This window comes from Cydia splendana, chromosome 19 (genome assembly GCF_910591565.1).
Source record: "Cydia splendana chromosome 19, ilCydSple1.2, whole genome shotgun sequence".
Lineage (NCBI taxonomy): Eukaryota > Metazoa > Arthropoda > Insecta > Lepidoptera > Tortricidae > Cydia > Cydia splendana.
This window is the reverse complement of record NC_085978.1, coordinates 882,068-901,895: the sequence shown is the minus strand read 5'-3', so window position 1 is coordinate 901,895 and position 19,828 is coordinate 882,068. Positions and strand designations below refer to the sequence as shown.

General features: G+C 37.7%; 1 protein-coding gene and 1 non-coding gene across 3 annotated transcripts in view; both read left to right on the top strand.

Annotated features, from left to right (window-relative positions):
• Window positions 1–19,828, top strand: part of LOC134799868 (GAS2-like protein pickled eggs) — a 288,568-nt gene that overhangs the window by 233,544 nt on the left and 35,196 nt on the right. The window lies entirely within an intron of this gene.
• On the top strand, window positions 11,244–11,315 carry Trnag-ucc (transfer RNA glycine (anticodon UCC)). The gene has a single exon. It is a non-coding gene; the product is annotated as a tRNA-Gly (tRNA).

Here is a 19,828-nt window from a genome sequence, read left to right as displayed (position 1 = left end):
CCGCGCAATAATCCCAGCAAGAATTAGTTTTAAAACTTCGTGTAATTTAAAACCAGATAGAGATTAATGTTACATAGTAAAGAAAAATAATAGAAACCCCATGAATAAAGGTAATTAATTATAAGTTAACCAGAGCAAAAATGAGTAGGCACTTTCCGGTGTAAACTTACTGTCGTTAAAATAAACATTTACCAAAATAAATTAAAAATTTACTACCTATTTCAAATAGATAGATATCTAAATCTATACATTTGTCACACATATTAAACATTACATGTTTAATTAAAGAAATTCAATAGTAGGTAGGTACCTACTACCCGCGCGATTCGAACTTTAAGATATCGCGCCGTTAGACTTCACTAGATATGAAATAGTAAAGATATGTGACGTTCCACGGCAAAAGGTACCTTATGGCGGCTGGCGCTTACGCTTATTATTATCGCCACTCCAATATTCAGTCGGGGCAATGGTACCTTTTGCCGTGGAACGTCACATATCTTTACTATTTCTTATCTAGTGCATCTCTAATTCATTTCCCGAATCCCGCCGTCCGTGTAACTATCGTAAAAATTGACAGTGCGGCGCGCGGTGACGTGCGTACGTGAGCGCGTGTGGCAACCAACTGGCTTGCTTTTCTACCGTGAACGGGAGCAGATTCGTAGGTATTAATCCGAGCTCGCGCAGAGAGTTCCATAGGCCTGCTCACGCTTAGCTCCACATTTCTAATAGGTTTTCCTGTCATCTATAGGTAAAGAGCTAATATGTGTATTTTTTTCATAATAAAAAGACCCAGTAGTTTCGGAGATAAGGGTAATGTTAATTTTTTGCCTGTTTTCTTAAATAACTTCTAAACTATTTATTTTAAAATTATGAAAAAAATATATTTGAGATTCTAATTCTAAAATGAGCCCCTTCATTTGATATATAACAAAGATATAGTTTTTTTTCTTCTATTTATCATTCAACTCAAAAGTGACCCCTTTATTTAAATTTATATTACATATTTACTTTACATGTATGTCTTTGGGTTATAGACAAGTTTCAACTTATTAGTCCAGTAGTTTCGGAGCAAATAGGCTGTGACAGACGGACAGCCAGACACACGAGTGATCCTATAAGGGTTCAGTTTTATTCCTTTTGAGGTACGGAACCCTAAAAATAATGATTATAATAAGTTTTTCACCTTATGCCCATGTGGCGGTAGCAAAACAGCCAAGCCACATATTTTGACTAAGGTGTAGAGTTAGTGAAGGGGCTTGTAGAGTTTGAAGCTTGGCTCGACAAGAGATCTGATAACTTTTTAACAGTGCGAGTCTTAGGCTTATGGTTTCGTCTTAGCAACATTTTACATGAAAATGTTTTTGGTGGGATAATTTTTTACAGTATAAATATTTCTTCGTAACAGTTAGTATTATCTTTTAACATGATTTTTACTGTACATCTGGGCCCTATTTCACCAACGTGACAGGTGCGACATTTGTCGACATCACTGTTACTGACGTCACAGGCCTTTATAGGCTACGGTAACCGCTTACCATCAGACGAGCGGTGTGGTTGTTTGCCACCAACTAGTGTTGGGCGTAATTAATTACTCGTGTAATTTAATTACATGTAATTAAAATGTTTGTAATTTAATTACATAAAATTTAATTACATGTAATTATTTTTTCTGTGTAATTTGCAATTGTGATTACATTAATTAGTAATTAAATTACTCAATTACTTTTCATTTACCTTTTTAATAATATGCAAATATGAACAAATTTACTTGTAGTAATTATAAAGAAAAACTTTTATGAATTCCATTATACGCTGGATAACGTTATAACATATTTTTTATCCCTGGAATCATACCTTTACAGGGTACTATGTGACAAACCACGTTGAATATGGCGGTCGGCGCTTACGTCGCGTAGCACCGCATTAGTTTGCACGATGCACATCCCTGGTGCACCGGGTGCGGGCCAGCCCCAACCCTATCCTGTGTGTGATAGCGGACAGACTTGACTGCCCGTATATGAGACACTGCTGCGAAATGCATGTTTCCAGCAGTGTATATATATTGTAATAGTTAATTAGGTACTAACATTAGGAACGTAAGTCTACTAATAAATCTGTATGAGTCCATAGTTGCTCGAAATAAATATTTTTCATTTCATTTTCATTTCATTAGTTAATAGGGCGCCGGTAATAATGACGTAAGCGCCGACCTAAGGTGCCTTTCGGGTTGGACTGTAGCAAAGGGGGGGCTGGGACTTGGACAATTGTCACAAGAAATACGACAGTTGTCACGAAATTCCGACACAGAACTCATTTACTGTCATGAATTACCGAAAGTTCTTTGAAATCTTGTGTCAATTGTCATCATTATCATCATAAACATCACAAGAAAGATACCTGTTTTTTGCCGATATAATAAAGTTTTTTTTAATAATACAATGATAGTGACAAACAGGAATAAGGCCCGTCCGATGGTAAGCTATAACCGTAGCCCATGGATGCCTGTGACGTCAGCAACAATGTCACGTTGGTGAAATAGGGCCCTGGTGCTACATTACGACACCGGTGCTATAATAAGCACATTAAAACACTCCCTTTGGCCGTGTTTTAAAATTCGTCATTCGTTGCAAAATTTCAATTTTTCGCACTTCTATCGTAAATAACTACCTTTGTATTAATAAAAAAAGTTACCTATATAAGTAAGTAGTTACTGCCTTTAAAAAGTATAAGTGTCTAAATGTTATTAGACTTTTTGATTCTTTAAAACGTCTTTAGGTCAATAAAGCAAGTGAAAAATTATTAGAGTTAGACCAAGAAAAGTCTGCAGCGATTTGGACAGCCCACGCAGTGAAGGTGTTATTTATAAGTCATAATTTCATAGAAGTTTCTTCAAATCGGCCTTATTAATGAGAGATTAAAAATATTCAAAATTATCTAAAAATATTTTAATCTATTATTTCATCTCATACGTTCAATAAGGCCCGGGACTGGACCTTTTTACCTGCACTGACAGTGGATCTTCTTAGCAACAAGTACAAATTCAGAATAATAGGGAGCAACTGCTATTTTTGAATGCTGGGCCTTGTTACCCGCCGGGCCTCATATGCCTGCACCTCACCTACCTTATTTATTTGTTTTACAAGGGGAAAATTTGTTGATTAATCATGCTAATATTGATACCCAAACAAGCGAAACATTCTAAAATTGAACCACAAGCGTAGCGAGTGGTTCGTAAAGTTGAACCTCGAGCGTAGTGAAGGTTTCAAGGGACGAGGGTTAAATAAAATTTTCACTACATCAGCTCGTAAAGGCCCTCTTGATTGTTCGAAACGGATAAGAAGAGTGGCATTTAATTTGATGCACATTTTGAGTTGTTTCCGTAGGTATATTCGTAAAGCTCAGTTGGTTGGTAAAATTGACTTTAAAATGATAAATATTGAATAACGTTAGTTTGAAATTGATTTAAATGATAAAGTAAATATTATCGGAGATATATATATCGGATATCGCTCTTAAACAAAAAATATATGTCGCTAGTCATTTATAACCTAAAAGCGCCAAATTACGCAAAATTATATTGAAATGACACCTGTCTATTGAATTTGAAGAATACTTTAACAAGGGTGGTTATCTGTATGACAATGCACCTAAAATAATTTTCAAATGTATCTATTATTTCTATACTTAACACGATAACGAATTCTACGTAAACCAAACCGCGGGCAATCCCTAGTACATATAGAAATAAATAAGTGTAGGTAAGTTTCCATTAGTGTACCTACTATTAACAATATAACTATTTACCATTGATAATAATTTTATAAACGTTTTGCGTATTTTTTACGGGCACCGCGCTAATCGCTAGCCCGCCACCGTCGATCGCTGCCTCCTGCCACGGCGCACAGCGCGGCGCGCGAAAACGCCGCGCGTTTGAAATGTAACTCAATATAAGCGCGGAATGCATACTTACGTATCAGTATTTAGTGTCGCCGTGATTTTATATTTCTAATATTTTGTGTGGGAACTAAGATCTTTATTATGACCGTGTAATATTAACTCTACAAACTTTAATTCAATATTGGCTATACTGCTTAACCAGAAATCAATATCTAGACAAGCACATTGTCTACATTTCTAACTTTTTACAAGTATACTAAGTTGATAGATAATATCGTAATTTTACAATATCAGCTACTTTAATTCTTTATTGACAAAGTAATTCGTGTTTTTACGTTCACCAGAAAGCAGCTGTTCCAGATTTCTAAAAACCGAATATTGTGAATAAATTAAAGTGTTATTGAACATGTTACAGTTTTTTGTAACTTTAATTTTATATTTACATAGTTATTTAGAAAATTGAAATATTTAAATATGGCCGAACGCTCCACCTATAATTTTCTAATATTTTACATAAATGTTATTTAACATGCATGCAATAACATATCAAAAAAGAAAAAACTTTAATGTTATCAAAACCCATTTTTGTTCCACCGCTGGTCTAAAACGCGATGTGAAGCAACGTGTCAAGAGGTCGTGGTTGAGCTCAGCCATCTTGGCCAGCTGCCTAGGGCGACACAAAGCATAAAACGTTGCAAAACACATTTCAAGTACTTACGGTACTTATGATTGTAAACAATTGTAAAATAAATTATATCTATAACTGTTTAAAGTCATCTATTTTAAATCATTTTAAATTGAAAATAATGATGAATTTCATTGTTGTTTCATGGCACTCGAACTTCATTTGTATAAATGAACGTAACATTATTGTTAAGATAATGATTATTACATAGGACCTAGTCTTTATTCATAATCGTTACAACGATAGGTACCTAATCCTCAGCATGCTTCGTCAAAGCATAAAGACAAGATAAAGACAATAAGTATTCATTGCGAACATATTAATTAAAACCAAAATAGTACTTTGCTAATCCGCGAAACGATAACGTGCTAGTTCGTGTGTGTGAGTATTGTTCTTTTGGTGGTGGTTTGTTATATTTATTTGCGTATTTATTTTTGTGGTGGGAGGGGGGGGAACATTAATTGCATGTAAAAAATACGCAAGTAAGTATAACGGGTTAGGACTGATTGACTAGCACGTTATCTTTTCGCGGATTAGCAAAGTAATATTTTGGTTTTAATTAATATGGATTTACGCAAAAAGTAACGCCTGAATCTATTCACTATGCGAACATATTACCTATTACATTATTTTTTTTTACATTTAATATGGATGTATGGATAAATGTAATTCGCGCAAGCATCGTGACACAGTACACTAAGAACAGTAGTGAATCTAAGGCCACTCGGCAAGTTATTTGCCTACTCTTGCGTTGGCGCTTAGGGTTGTCACTTTTATTTTTAGTTAAATATTATTTGCATATTATGAGTAGCACTACGTTTCTATTTATTATAATATGATGAAATGTTCTATCAATTCATAAATGAAGTATAAATAAAACGCTTTTTAAATATTAACATTAGGAAATGGCAGTTATTAAAAAAATTATAAATTCGATACAGAAAAAAATCCTCCGGTTTCTGCATGTTCGGAACGCTTTATTGTTAGTGGTTAAAGTAAAGTAAATTCTCATCCTTACGTATAAATTTAGTAAAAAGGTTTTAGGGAAGCATGGGCAAGTAGGTATTATGAAGAATGACAAGTCCGGGTTTGAGGAGTCGTTATTGAGACACAATTTTTTTTTCTACTGTACGACTGTCATTTTTGAATTAAGATTTCTTATACCAAACTGCAAATGGGTATTTTTAATGTACGGGCTCCCAACTCAACTATAATATTCATTTCGATACAGTTTAGTCAACTATAATGAAAATGACCAATTACAGCTCGCCGCGGTCAAGAGGGCGAAACAAAACCATAGCTCAAATTAATTATTAATTTTAGGTTGTATAGTAGAAACAATTGGGTAATAAATCAGAAACGCGCATGTGACACCCTTAATATAGCAACATCCATAGACTACGAAAACCACTTAGTGTTGCTTGTTAGTCTCCATAGGCTACGGTGGCCAGAATCGGGAAAACAACTGTCTAAAAATTGAATATAGCGCGGAGCAAGTACCAGGGCCTCATGAGTGCGAGAAGGTGTCATTGACCAACCAACGCGGCGGCCGGGGCGCGTACCAGTATTATGAAGGTATCGCGGCTGCTCCCGTATCTTAGCTGTATACCAGTGGTCACCAATTAGTTTCTTCAGGGGTCCGATTTTTTAAAATAATGTGACCATCGCGATCCGTTTCTACTTGAGTTTATTAAATATGTATTAACATTATATAGGTCGGCGGTCCGCATCCGGACCGCGGTCCGCCATTTGGTGACCCCTGCTGTATACTTTTGGTTTGGTTTGTTTGTATGATTCTACTAGTTTAAAGTATTATTTTTGTTGATTCGTAGAAAAAGTATTGTATACAATAGTGATATAATCAAGCTTTTCAATCTAGTACCTTACTTATACTATTGCCTCTGTTCATAGTCATGATCAAAAAAATTAAGGCGTACAGTCAGAGCAGACAAATGCGAGCGGGCGGGTAGCGTACTCGAATGCGCGCGATCACAGTCGCGGTACGGCCCACACTGCCGCCACCGTATTCCCCCGTATATTATGCTAATGTGTGCGTGGCAGCGCGTGCGTACACGGCGCCCGGCGCGCACGCACACATTCAAGCCGGCAGCGGCACATTTCTATGAAGATTCACTACTGTTCTTATACTGTGATCGTGATGAATGTGTGTATTTTACCTGCATTAAATTTACTACGGCTACGGTGTAAAAATGATTTCTATTATTACGTGTAAAATAAAACATGTTTTTTTACCTGCCACCCTTGCCACTGCCATTTGTATTGTTTGATTCCCGCACATCTCCTCTCATCTCCGCCTCAGTGGAAAGGCAGCCTAATATAGACTGAACTGTCAGACATTATGTGTAGTTTAGTCTATTAGAGTCTGTGCGGAAAGAGAAGAGTCGTGGAATGTATAGGAACCAATACATTTAACGACTCTTCTCTTTCCGCACAGACGCTACAAAGTAATATAGAGATGTCATGTTATATGTTAAGAATCTTAAGAGACGCGAATAGAATCCAGATCTAAATCTACGAGTAGTATTAAAGGATCTCACTGTCGTAACAATGTTGCAACATTACAAATGGCTGCAGGCTCTATAATGTTGGCAATGCAGACAAATATGCCGGATTGCGATCTTAGACTTGTTTATTTATAATCTAAACTTAAAATACCTATAGTCGCCTGTCGCCTATAGCTCTGAGGGCCGGCCATTGGCCAAGATGAAAGTCATTGATGGAAAAAGCGAAACTTGAAAAAATGTATATGGTCACGTGACTTTTGGTACCTATCATCTGTTAAGCTACGTTTCCACCAGAGATGTACGAGCATTCGTAGCGAGGCATGTGTTTGCTAAGACTCAATAGAATAATTTCACACTGAGCGAGCAAATGTAAAAGCAGTAATTCTATTGGTTCTTAACATGCCTCCCTATACTCATCCTCGTACATCTCTGGTGAATAACGCAGCCTAATAAGCACACTGATACATTTTTACTTTTCGTTTGGCGATTGTCGATGTACGATTGTCATCGTGGCTAGGCACACAGTTGTCCGCGAGCGTGACGATAGCGATAGACCCGTTACATAAAAATTAGAGTATCCTTTCTTCATGCAGTTTATCAAAAGTATTATATACGTAGCGGTTATCTATGTTTGGACTATTTAAAATACAAGTCACCGTATTGCAACCAAACACACCCAAGCATAGGTAGGTATTTCACTAGGTATTTGACATGCCATCAAACGCAGCCGTCATACAGGACGGTCTACGACATATATGTATACCTAATTCATCGAACTTGATCGAACATACACTATAAATTACGCAACATAAACTATAATTGCCATCATGTAAACAGCGAGCTTAGTTCTGGACCTTTAGGTCCTTTAACGATGGCATAGACAAAGGACGAGGCACAATAACCGGGCAATTAATGAAGTAAACAATGTTCTGCGCGGGCGCCGGTCGTGACGCGGTTTGTGGGGTGACCATGCCTTACATAAACATATACTTATTTGTAAAAATGTATTAGTGGTAATCATAGTTGGACAATTTAGGTGATTTTTAAGTGCCTTTTACTGAAAGTAGCATGCGGCAACTTCAAGAAAACTACATAGTCATGCACCACTGTTCAATGATTAAATGTGCTAATCAATTCACTGCATTTAACTCGAAAACTCCTAAAGCTTTCTTGGGTGTCACCGGCTGAAACAAACTCAAAGATATCTCGAAGAGTCCATCAAAATTATCAAAAGTCTGAGAGAGTTTTCACATTGTCCGATCCGATATCGGATGTACTTGCCCTACATCGTATAGGTATCCGACATCCAATAACATGCATCCGATAATTTCGGCCCGAAAGCAGCTGACGGGAGTGACGGGAGTCCGACATGGCTGAAATTATCCTCTCCGGTATCGGATGTCGGATAGTGCCTATGAGATAAAACGGCTGCTATAGAGTGCCATGGCATCAAATCCGCCTTTTTTGGATTAAGTTTATTTTTATTAGGGTTTGCACGACGGATCTGAAATGTATGGGAAGATCCGCGGATCCGGATCCAGATCCGGATAATTTCATACATTTCGGATCCGGATTGCAAACCCTAATTTTTATCAATAAAGATTTCTTATAAATATTTAGATACTGAAATATGCATATTTTATACATCTTTATTCTATGTGAAAACGCTCTGGAGCGTGGTCACTCTCATCGTTTGTCGCTGCGATGGCCGGCGGCGTAATCGGCCGCGGCACGACCCGCACGCTCCAGCGACAAATTAGCGTGAGGTCCTGCGACTATGATGCACCGAGGCCCTATAACACCATTGTTGGTATAATGAAAGAGATTTATCTAATCAAACTATATCTATAGTTACACGTCTTTACTTAGTCACCTGCAATAATTTACGGGGTGAATATAAAGGTCATACTGAGCAACTTTTACTATGGGATCAACCCCGAAATCGCGGAAAAAAAAATACTGCGTTACATTTTGTCTGTCTGACGGGTCTGACATTGACATAATTTTTCTGTCCAGGTTTGCTGGCTGCAAACCTGGTTGGAGCCGGCCGCTGCAGATGGCGTGGGACAGACCCCACAGCAACTCATTTTAAACTTAAAACCTTCAAAACATCTGAACTTCTTCAAAACATTGAAACTTCGAAAGTTTGAACCTTTCCATAGGAGAATTTTTTTTTTTGCGATTTCGGGGTTGTCCCATAGTGAAAGTTGCTCAGTATGACCTTTATATTAATGAATAAAATCAATTTATTTATTTATTTTATTATTTTTTTTTTTTTTTATATTCACCCGTAAATTATTGCTGGTGACTCAATAAACACCATGTATAGGTCCTGTGGATAGGACTAAACGACGCATCCGTAGAACTCAGCTCCTACCGGATTGTCTACGATTTTATTGACTCCCCGCCACTGTTATATACAAGGTGTTACACCAGCCACTGAAAGTGGGATGGGCACACGTTGTATAGGTCATACTGAGCAACTTTTACTATGGGACCAACCCCGAAATTGAGAAAAAAAATTGACTCTCCCGTACATTGTATATTTACCATACATAGGTACATACACAAAAGTATCAGTCTTATTGTTCTACATACCTATGTCTAGACACATCTCTTTTTGTTAAGTTATTATTGATAGATACTTTTGGCGCATAGTCTGGCCCCGTTGATAACATACCTACTCGTATATGCCAATCGCTAACGCTCCGTAGCGAACGAAACGCAACTGTCACTTGGCCCGATTCGAACTTTAAGATACGTCAGTTAATAGATCTAGAAATGATATGACTGACTGACTGTCACACTAATATGGAAGATTGATAGAGAGACAATTAAGCGATTCCATGGCGAAGCGCAAGCGATCGTCACCTTGGCTAGGCCGCCTGATCCGATGTCTTTTGATGTTACCTAAAGTTATAGACTTAAAAATAATATTTTATTTATACATAGTCCATCGTTCTCCCAGCAAACTTAAGGTCACATGTCCATTGGCTCATTACCTCCTACCTTCTTCTCCTTTTACGAAGTCGGTTAATAAACTACGAACAAACATAAACAACTTAATAATGATTCCATATAAATGTCTTGTTTACTGTTAAGGGTTTGCCAGATTCGCGATATGCTTTTGTGCTTAATGAAGCTATATTATATATTCTTACTGTCTATATACAGGTTGTATATTTAGTCACCTGCAATAATTTACGGACTGAATATATAGCTCATACTGAGCAACTTTTTCTATGGAATCAACCCCGAAATAGCGAAAAAAAAAATTTACTGTCTCATAGAAAATGTCAAGGTGTCATGTATGAATCAGCCTATTTTTTTTCGCGGTTTCTGGTTTACTCCCATAGTAAAAGTTGCTCAGTATGACCTATATATTCACCCCGTAAATTATTGGAGGTGACTAAATAAACATCCTGTATTACGGTAAGGAAAATCCAAGACCTGTAAGCCTGGAGACACAAGTAACAATTTTACAACAATTGGAATAGGTAACGTAAATATTTCCATTGTTAGCATTCAACGAGTTACGGACGTAATTTTATAACTCAGGAATAAACATAGAATACTTTTTATTCCAGAATTCTTCTATTTCTTCCCCCTTTGAAATGAAATTGAGGTTGCAATTTAATACTTACGAGAGTGCAAAGATGTCTTCCATGCGGATTCACTATATACATAAACTAAACTTGGCTATCTTGACTGCGTGCGTGTCTTCTGGTGATCAATTTGATAATAACTTGGCGTAGGTTTTATGATTCGGTGAATTTCGTATTTTAGAGTGATGTAGGAGGAACTTCTGGTTTAAAAGTGAAATAGTTTTTGTACCTACACACAAACATTTATTTTATACCTATATTTATATAAGTACCTACCTACAAGTTTGGGTTCTGCAACATATAACTAAAATATTATAAATCTTAGATATAACGGAAAAATCGGTACCTAAGTAATGATAATGATTATGTTGTCAATGTCGTCATGTCAAAAAGTCAACAGTCTCATTAATTTGAACTATGTGCATTTCATAATAATAACGATTTTCTTATCAATTTATTTCCCACCGTCACGATTAGAAGTCAATAATCATCGCCGTTAGCTGATTAAGTATTTCGCCCCGCTGATCAGCTGCGATGGTGGTGTAATGGTCAGCATAGTTGCCTTCCAAGCAGTTGATCCGGGTTCGATTCCCGGCCATCGCACACTTTTTGATAATTTTATATTTTTTCAAAATATTTCCTTTGCCCCGAATATGCGGGAGTATGCCCATATAGTATGGGCTTTCTTTTGTAAGTACCTTTTTTTTAGTCCTAAACTCACATTTGTATTTTTCTCTGGGCATGAAACATTTTTATCATTAAACTAGACGGGCCCGCGGCTCGACTATAAAATCTATAAACTTATGACGTTGTTTTATAAATCTCAAAAAAAAAAATTAAAGACATCTTAAACAAAACGAATACATACAAATCTTCAACGTGTTTACGATTTATTAAAAAACATTTTTTTTTTAACATCAAAATAAATAAATCTTTATTTACATACAATATATATACAGTGGTACTATTAAACAGCAGCAGCCATAATGTGATAATATTATACATATTATGTAGTGTTTAGTTTTTTAAAGTTTAGTTATAAAATATATTTTTATATAATATGTATGCTAGTTTTAAGGTATTTATGTATGGGCCATTAGTTGCCTGAAATAAAGATTTTCTTTCTTTCTTTCTTTCTTTCTTTAAACGAAATTAATAACTAGCTTAAATCTAAAATAGGCCCTTGAGGCATTGTACCAAGGATGCTGGCGGCATTTCCTCGCTGTATCGCAATGCTGATACGTTGTGCGAGGTAGCCGCCAGCTCTTCGGTCACCAGTTACGTCAACCAGACATTATTAAGTTCGTTGAAATCAACCTTAGGTAATACTGATAAGGACGTCCCTGCCATCCAGAATAAATAACTCATATGAGCAATTTTCTCTAAATCCCTACTTTAAGTAAACAGTAACCAATTTCCCAAATCAGAACAATTTCCCATAATTCCGAGCCGTGTCATGACTCCGATATGGAGGTCGTCACCCCTGAGACAATGGCGTAATTATAATCCTTAAGATTGTCCACTTAGATGCATTTCGTGGTTTAGATGTGGCATTCGATAATTCATCCAGGATTTGTACAACACATAGAGTTATATATTTGACAGAGAGAATATCACTTAAGACAAACTGTGACACTGCAATGGCGGACGGTTTGAAAGTGTGCGTGTAGACGAGTGATACCATGTAACACAAATTCTCCCCTAATGGTGAAACAATTATTTCAATATCGTCCTTGTTTTCAAATATTAAACTAGGACAGTTAGACAATAAAAAAGTGTGTACCTAACTGATTCTGTAGGTCTTGAAAATGCGCATTGTTGCACAATTACTTTGTGCAAATATTATTTTCAATACCTAATGATATTTAACTTGTAACATATGTATCTGGTTTTAAACAAAAAATAAATATAAGGTAAATGTACTAGTGCTCGACATGCTAATGCCCAATAAATGACACCTTGCTGTCACCTCTATTGACAATGACTTCAGTTTCAAGATGACATGTACTGGACTGGGACCGCGTCGAGCACCATGAGTATGTTTACCTTACATAACAAATAAACGTTAACTATCAAACATTATTCATGTAAACGTCTTTAATCTCCTTATTATCGGGAAATTACCATACCGACCTAGTTTGAAATGCAAAATCAATAATTTAGCTATTATTACCTAAATATCCTAAATGATCTCTTATAGGTATACATAATGATTTAATAAGAAGGGCATCAATTACCCTACTTTCGGGAAATTAACCTATTCAACTTACTGGTCACACTCCTGTTTCGCATTTATAAACAATGAAATATGGAGATTTTATGTACTATACCGTGATAATTGATAAAATTAGCTATGAAAAGTTATTCCGTCAATTTTTTTCTTTCGATCGGTACAATTCTTGCAGGATTTAACTAGGTACGCATGGCATATTTTACATTTTTCTTGGACAAATTTACTTCACTGACGTTTCGATCCGTCTGACGGCAAATTGGTGGATGAGGGCATTGAGATAACTGTCAATGTGTGTGTGTCACGCGTAAATACTAGGAAATTGGTGGATGATGGAATCACAGTTTTTGTCTTAGCAAAACGACGTCCGTAGTATTCTAGGTCCATGGTACAACACATATTGCATTGATACGAAAGCGCAGGACCCGTGCGAAATCGCCTTTTCATACAAACGTAGTCCTCATTTTCCTCTCTGGATATCAACTTTGCTGAAAATATTTTGACACAATTTGTTGTATATCAACCACAATTATTTCATACATTGATTATTTTCGAACTTTTGAGTATCATAAGAGAATAATAGAGCATTTAAAAATGTATATGAAATCTGTTTTGCGCTCCTAATTTTTGCTCACCCTCATGATCCGATCCTCCTCATGAGAAACTTACAGATCCTACGGAAATCTATGGAATTTTTCTTAAGTCAACGGAATTTTATTTATGCCAGGATTTGTGTTTATTACGCCCAGAATGAGGAGCTCTTCAAACTCACTAAATTTCATCATAATAAGAGGAAAAAGTAACCAAAAACATGAAAATCGACCGGGGCCCCTTTGTTTCTCATAGTATCATTAGAAACCGTTAACTTTTCAGGATTTTCGTAAAGGGGCCCACTGATTAACAGTCCGCCGGACGGTATCGGCCTGTCAGTTAGAACAAAATTTTGACAGTTCCGAACAACTGACAGGCGGATACCGTCCGGCGGACTGTTAATCAGTGGGCCCCTTAAGAGCGCTCTTACAAGAAAAGTCGAAATAATGCAAAATTGATGATACTAGTCGACGAAATTCAGGACTTTGCGCTCATTATTAGAAACAATGAGTACTTGTTCCAGTAAAAGCGTCTTCTTATCTTTATAAATATCGTTGTAAATATTAGAAAAAGGACTTATTAAATTAGTAATGATTTTTTTTCTGATGGTCGTTTCCGAAAAACCCCGTGAAGCACTGAATGGCGAGCTCTTATTTGGAAATGTTGAGAATTTTACTATGCTAAACCTGGCTATTTTGTATTACTAATACCCTGTACTTTAGGCATATCAAACTATATTTTTCCTACATACCTTTGAGAAAGAGAAAATCAAAGTAAAACGAACTCGATTTTCTCTCCGAAACAAGTGTCAATTCCTACGAAAATCTACTTAATATCGAAGTCATTTTCATACTCAAGCAATCTGCAACGTTTGCTTATACTGGTGGTATACATTAGTGTTTATGAAATTCTACTATAATTTTTTGGCAATTTTTTGAAAACTACTCTATATTACCGATGACGCGCGCTGCGCCAGCTCAGTGCCGCGGCAGAGCTTGTAGAGGCAGGACGTGTGTCGGTCGGCTCCGCACATTTTCAACGGCGACGACGAGGTTTTTTATCATTGTGTGCGGCGGGCGCCGTGTAAAACGCTATACTGTGTGCGTGTAAACCGCAACGAGAGACTTTGATCCTAGCACTGTTTTTATAGTATTATAATTTATAATGGTGCAGTTTAATAAACTACCGGACAGGATTAAAAATATTTGAAACGACCTGACATTCTATATGTATTTATTTGACTCAAGATAGTAGGTACTCAGGGTCTGATCATGGAGCCGGAAGGTGGTCACCGGTACCAATCAACCATGCAACTAAACCACTTCGTGTTTAGGCTCGTTTTATTCGTCTCAACAAGATCTTTGACTTAAGATAATACTCAGGGTCTGATGATGGAGCCGGAAGGTGGTCACCGGTACCAATCAACCATGCAACTAAACCACTTCGTGTTTAGGCTCGTTTGATTCGTCTCAACAAGATCTTTGACACAAGATAGTACTCAGGGTCTGATGATGGAGCCGGCAGGTGGTCACCGGTACCAATCAACCATGCCACTAAACCACTTCGTGTTTAGGCTCGTTTTATTCGTTTCTATAAGATCTTTGACACAAGATAGTACTCAGGGTCTGATGTTGGAGCCGGAAGGTGGTCACCGGTACCAATCAACCATGCAACTAAACCACTTCGTGTTTAGGCTCGTTTGATTCGTCTCAACAAGACCTTGGACACAAGATAGTACTCAGGATCTGATGATGGAGCTGGAAGGTGGCCACGGGTACCAGTCTACCATGTAACTGAACCACTTCGTGTTTGGGCTCGTTTGATTTGTCGCAACAAGATCTTTGACACAAGGTAGTACTGAGGGTCTGATGATGGATCCGGAAGGTGGTGACCGGTACCAATCAACCATGCAACTAAACCACTTCGTGTTTGGCTTCGTTCGATTCGTCGCAACAAGATCTTTGACACAAGTTAGTACTCAGGGTCTGATGATGGAGCTGGACTGTGGCCACGGGTACCAGTCTACCATGTAACTGAACCACTTCGTGTTTGGGCTCGTTTGATTTGTCGCAACAAGATCTTTGACACAAGGTAGTACTGAGGGTCTGATGATGGATCCGGAAGGTGGTCACCGGTACCAATCAACCATGCAACTAAACCACTTCGTGTTTGGCTTCGTTCGATTCGTCGCAACAAGATCTTTGACACAAGTTAGTACTCAGGGTCTGATGATGGAGCTGGACTGTGGCCACGGGTACCAGTCTACCATGTAACTGAACCACTTCGTATTTGGGCTCGTTTGATTCGTCGCAATAAGATGTTTGACACAAGATACTACTCAGGGTCTGATGATGGAGCTGATGATGATAGACAGGTACCCGTCGCCACCTTCGCGCTCCATCATCAGACCCTGAGTACTACCTTGTGTCAAAGATCTTGTTGAGATGAATAAAACGTGCCTAAACACGAAGTGGTTTAGTTGCATGGTTGATTGGTACCGGTGACCACCTTCCGGCTCCAACATCAGACCCTGAGTACTATCTTGTGTCAAAGATCTTGTTGAAACGAATAAAACGAGCCTAAACACGAAGTGGTTTAGTTGCATGGTTGATTGGTACCGGTGACCACCTTCCAGCTCCATCATCAGACTCTGAGTATCACCTAGTGTCAAAGATCTTGTTGAGACGAATCAAACGAGCCCAAACACGAAGTTGTTTAGTTACATGATAGACTGGTACCCGTGGCCACCTTCCAGCTCCATCATCAGACCCTGTGTATCTTCAGTGTCAAAGATCTTGTTGAGACGAATCAAACGAGCCTAATCATGTTACTACATGGTTGATTGGTATCCGTGACCACCTTAATCATCATCAGATCCTCAGTACCAGTTCGTTTTTAAACCCTCGTTGATACAAACTTTACAACCTATAGGTACCAAATGCAATGACGAAACATGTAAATAAGCGAGTAGGTACCTATAATTTCTTTCGAGTAATATACCTTCATAAGTACGAGTATGGGGCTATTCATAAATTACGTCGTTTCAAATGGGAGGAGTGGGGGGGGGGGGGTCTGGACATCGGATGATGGTAACATGACGTAGGAGGAAACAGATTGATTCGAAGCTTGATTTTTGGATGATTTGAGGGGTGGGGGGGGTCAAAAATCGTCAAAAATAGATGACGTAATTTATGAACAGCCCCTATGTACATTTGCACTGCATTTAGTATTTTCGTACTTACCAAATAACAGTTTTAGAACTTTAAAAGTTAAGTACAGTTAGTGTTGTTATGGTTGATTTCAATATGCTTCGCGAAGGATCAAGAATGTTTAATCCATCATTGTAGTGCGAGTGTGGTAGAAGGGATCGGCATACTGAGCTCGCACGGCCTGCCGCAGCGCGTAAAATACCTAAACTCGCTCAACGCCGAAATGTAATAGCGCTCTTAAGGTTATCGTAAGGTTCGTAAGGTTAGATAGGTTAGGTTTGTTTTATAGCAATTCTGAAAATTAACGCGTTTCTGAAAAAAAACAAATTATGACTAACGATAGGACAACCAATGACTTAAAACTTTATGGGAATCAATAGAGACCCAAACCGACCCGTCTATCCATTGATTCAATCTACACCGGCGACAGCGGATGCGCGAGCGCCGCTCTGTTAGATCAATTATGTTGCTTTTACTCGACTGCGGCGCAACTAGGGGGCTATGTGTTTCGGAGTTAAGTGGGTTCACATGGAATGTTGAATTCTATGAAATCATATTTGAAGCACTTAAATATGTTTAAACTTTGAAACTGATGAATAACTTTGACCTTTTTTATACCTATCTGATAATTATGTACCTATATGTATGGATAGGTATTGCTCGTCCTAGAATAATACATACAGGGTTGAAGATTTCTAGAGACTGAGCTGAAAGGATGGTGTTATCTAAGTGATATACAATCGAGTTATAATTGTAAAGCTGGATTCAAAAGTAAAACAAAATCATTAAAGTGAAATATTTTTAGATCAGTGACAACCCTTTCAAAGTTATTTACATTTTAAATTGACACATTTCATTCATAGGATCTACTTGCTAAGTAGGGTTGAAACATACGGATTTTTTCACTAATTTTGAACAAACTGTATCTCAAAAACGGTTAGAAATATTAACGTGATTATAAAGTGAAAAATAAAGTAAGTACGTAAAGTGTCATTCTATGGAACTTGCTGACTATGAAAACAAACCGCCATACTGAAATCATGATTTAGTGAAAGTTTCAATATGGCGGTTTGTTTACATAGTTAGCAAGTTCTATAGAATGATACTTTAGCCTAAAACAATTCCCCGTTTGCATAAAAGTTCTTAATTTTGTTCCATCAACCTGCATCGGTTGTTTGTTCCAACTTGTCAAAACGGAGTTAAACGCTTTATTTTGACTTTTCCTTGTTCCAAAAATGCAACAATTCCATGTTCCATAATATATCTTCCGATCTAATTCGGTATACAAGACCCATGAACTAAACATCTAAAATAGGTAAGGTATCGAAAAGACCTCTCTCTACCCCTTAAGGCCCTCAAGGCAGAACGGTCAAGGTGCAGGTTCAAACCCGGACGCGTCATTCTATCATATTATTGAACCGTATCTAATGAGGTACTTATCACAGGTAGGTAAGGTTCCAAATGGCATGTTTACAAGGTGAACTTTGGTTCCGGTTATAGATAGAGTGAGCTTTTAGGGTAATGATGTGTGATCGGCCTTAAGGTCGTGTAGCGACCTTAGTGTGACCATTTTAATAATTTGTTCGATACAAATAACATAATACATTCTCAGTTATTATAACTACATAACTCAGTTATATAAAACAAACTAAAACTTAGTAAAACTAAAATATTTCCATCTAATTGAATCATTAGTCCTGATTGACGACCGGTCTGGCCTAGTGGGTTGTGACCCTGCCTATATGAAGCCGATGGTCCAAATCCTGGTAAGGGCAATTATTTGTGTGATGACTGATGAGCACAGATATTTGTTCCTGAGTCATGGTTGTTTTCTATATATTTATATTATTATATATGTCGCAGTCGGATCGTATAATCCGCCGTATTACATTACGGCTAGCCGTTTTCAAAAACAGGGGCGTTTTGAAATGCGGCGGTTTAACGATTAGCCGGATTGAATGCGGCTGAATGAGAATCCGCCGGAATGTATTCGGCGCCATACGTTCTTCAACGCGGCTAGCCGTAATGTAATACAGCGAGTCATTAGCCGCCGCTTTGACAGTTTTTAGTTCCCATTTTTAACACCCGTGGCGCTGCCTGACAAACGCTGGGGTGTCCATCAAATCTGGAGTTCGTCGGACTGTTTCTTTTCAAAAAACATTTCTTTCGCAACTTAACTAGACGGAGCCCCGCTTCGCGGGGCTCCTATTTCTGAGCGGTTTGCCCTTCGGGCATCTGAAGCTACCTAACGAACCTAACCTACCTACCTATTGATTTAGTGAGACGTCCGTGAAAACATTACACTTTGGGGAAAAAAGCGTAGGTAGGTAAGTAGGTTAGGTTCGTTAGGTAACTTCAGATGCCCGAAGGGCAAACCGCCCAGAAATAGGAGCCCCGCTTGCGGGGCTCCGTCTATTTAAGTTGTGAAGGAAATGTTTTGGAAAAGAAACACATGTAGTGCGGTGGGACCATGGTAAAAATAAATTAAATTGCAAATATTGTCAAACTCCGGTTACGTAGGCGACCGAAAGAACTGGTCACTCTACAATCTAAAATAGTAGTACGATGCGGCTAAACGTTGGCCGCCTTATTGAAGAACGTATCGCAATGACAATCCGGCTAATCGTCGAACCGCCGCATTTCAAAACGCCCCTGTTTTTGATAACGGCTAGCCGTAATGTAATACGGCGGATTATACGATCTGACTACGACATATACGTCGTTGTCTGAGTACCCACAACACAGGCCTTCTTGAGCTTACCGTGGGGTCCGTGGGGCTTAGTCAATTTGTGTAAAAAATGACATATAATATTTATTTATTTTATTTATTGGTCGATTGTTATGCGATGTTTTCACCGCTCAAAAAAGAAAGACAGGGACCACTTTTTAATAAGACATACGTTAAATTAAATCAAATAGAGGCATTCAATTAAGTATTATTAATATAAACAACGTGTGAACAAATAGAAAAGTAATTCAAACATTAGATCTGTCATAATTTCCTGTTATTGATTAGAATGAAAGAAGAGCATGTAAAATATTATTGACAGTATGTTAACTTTAAGTTTTTATTTAGTTTAAATCTC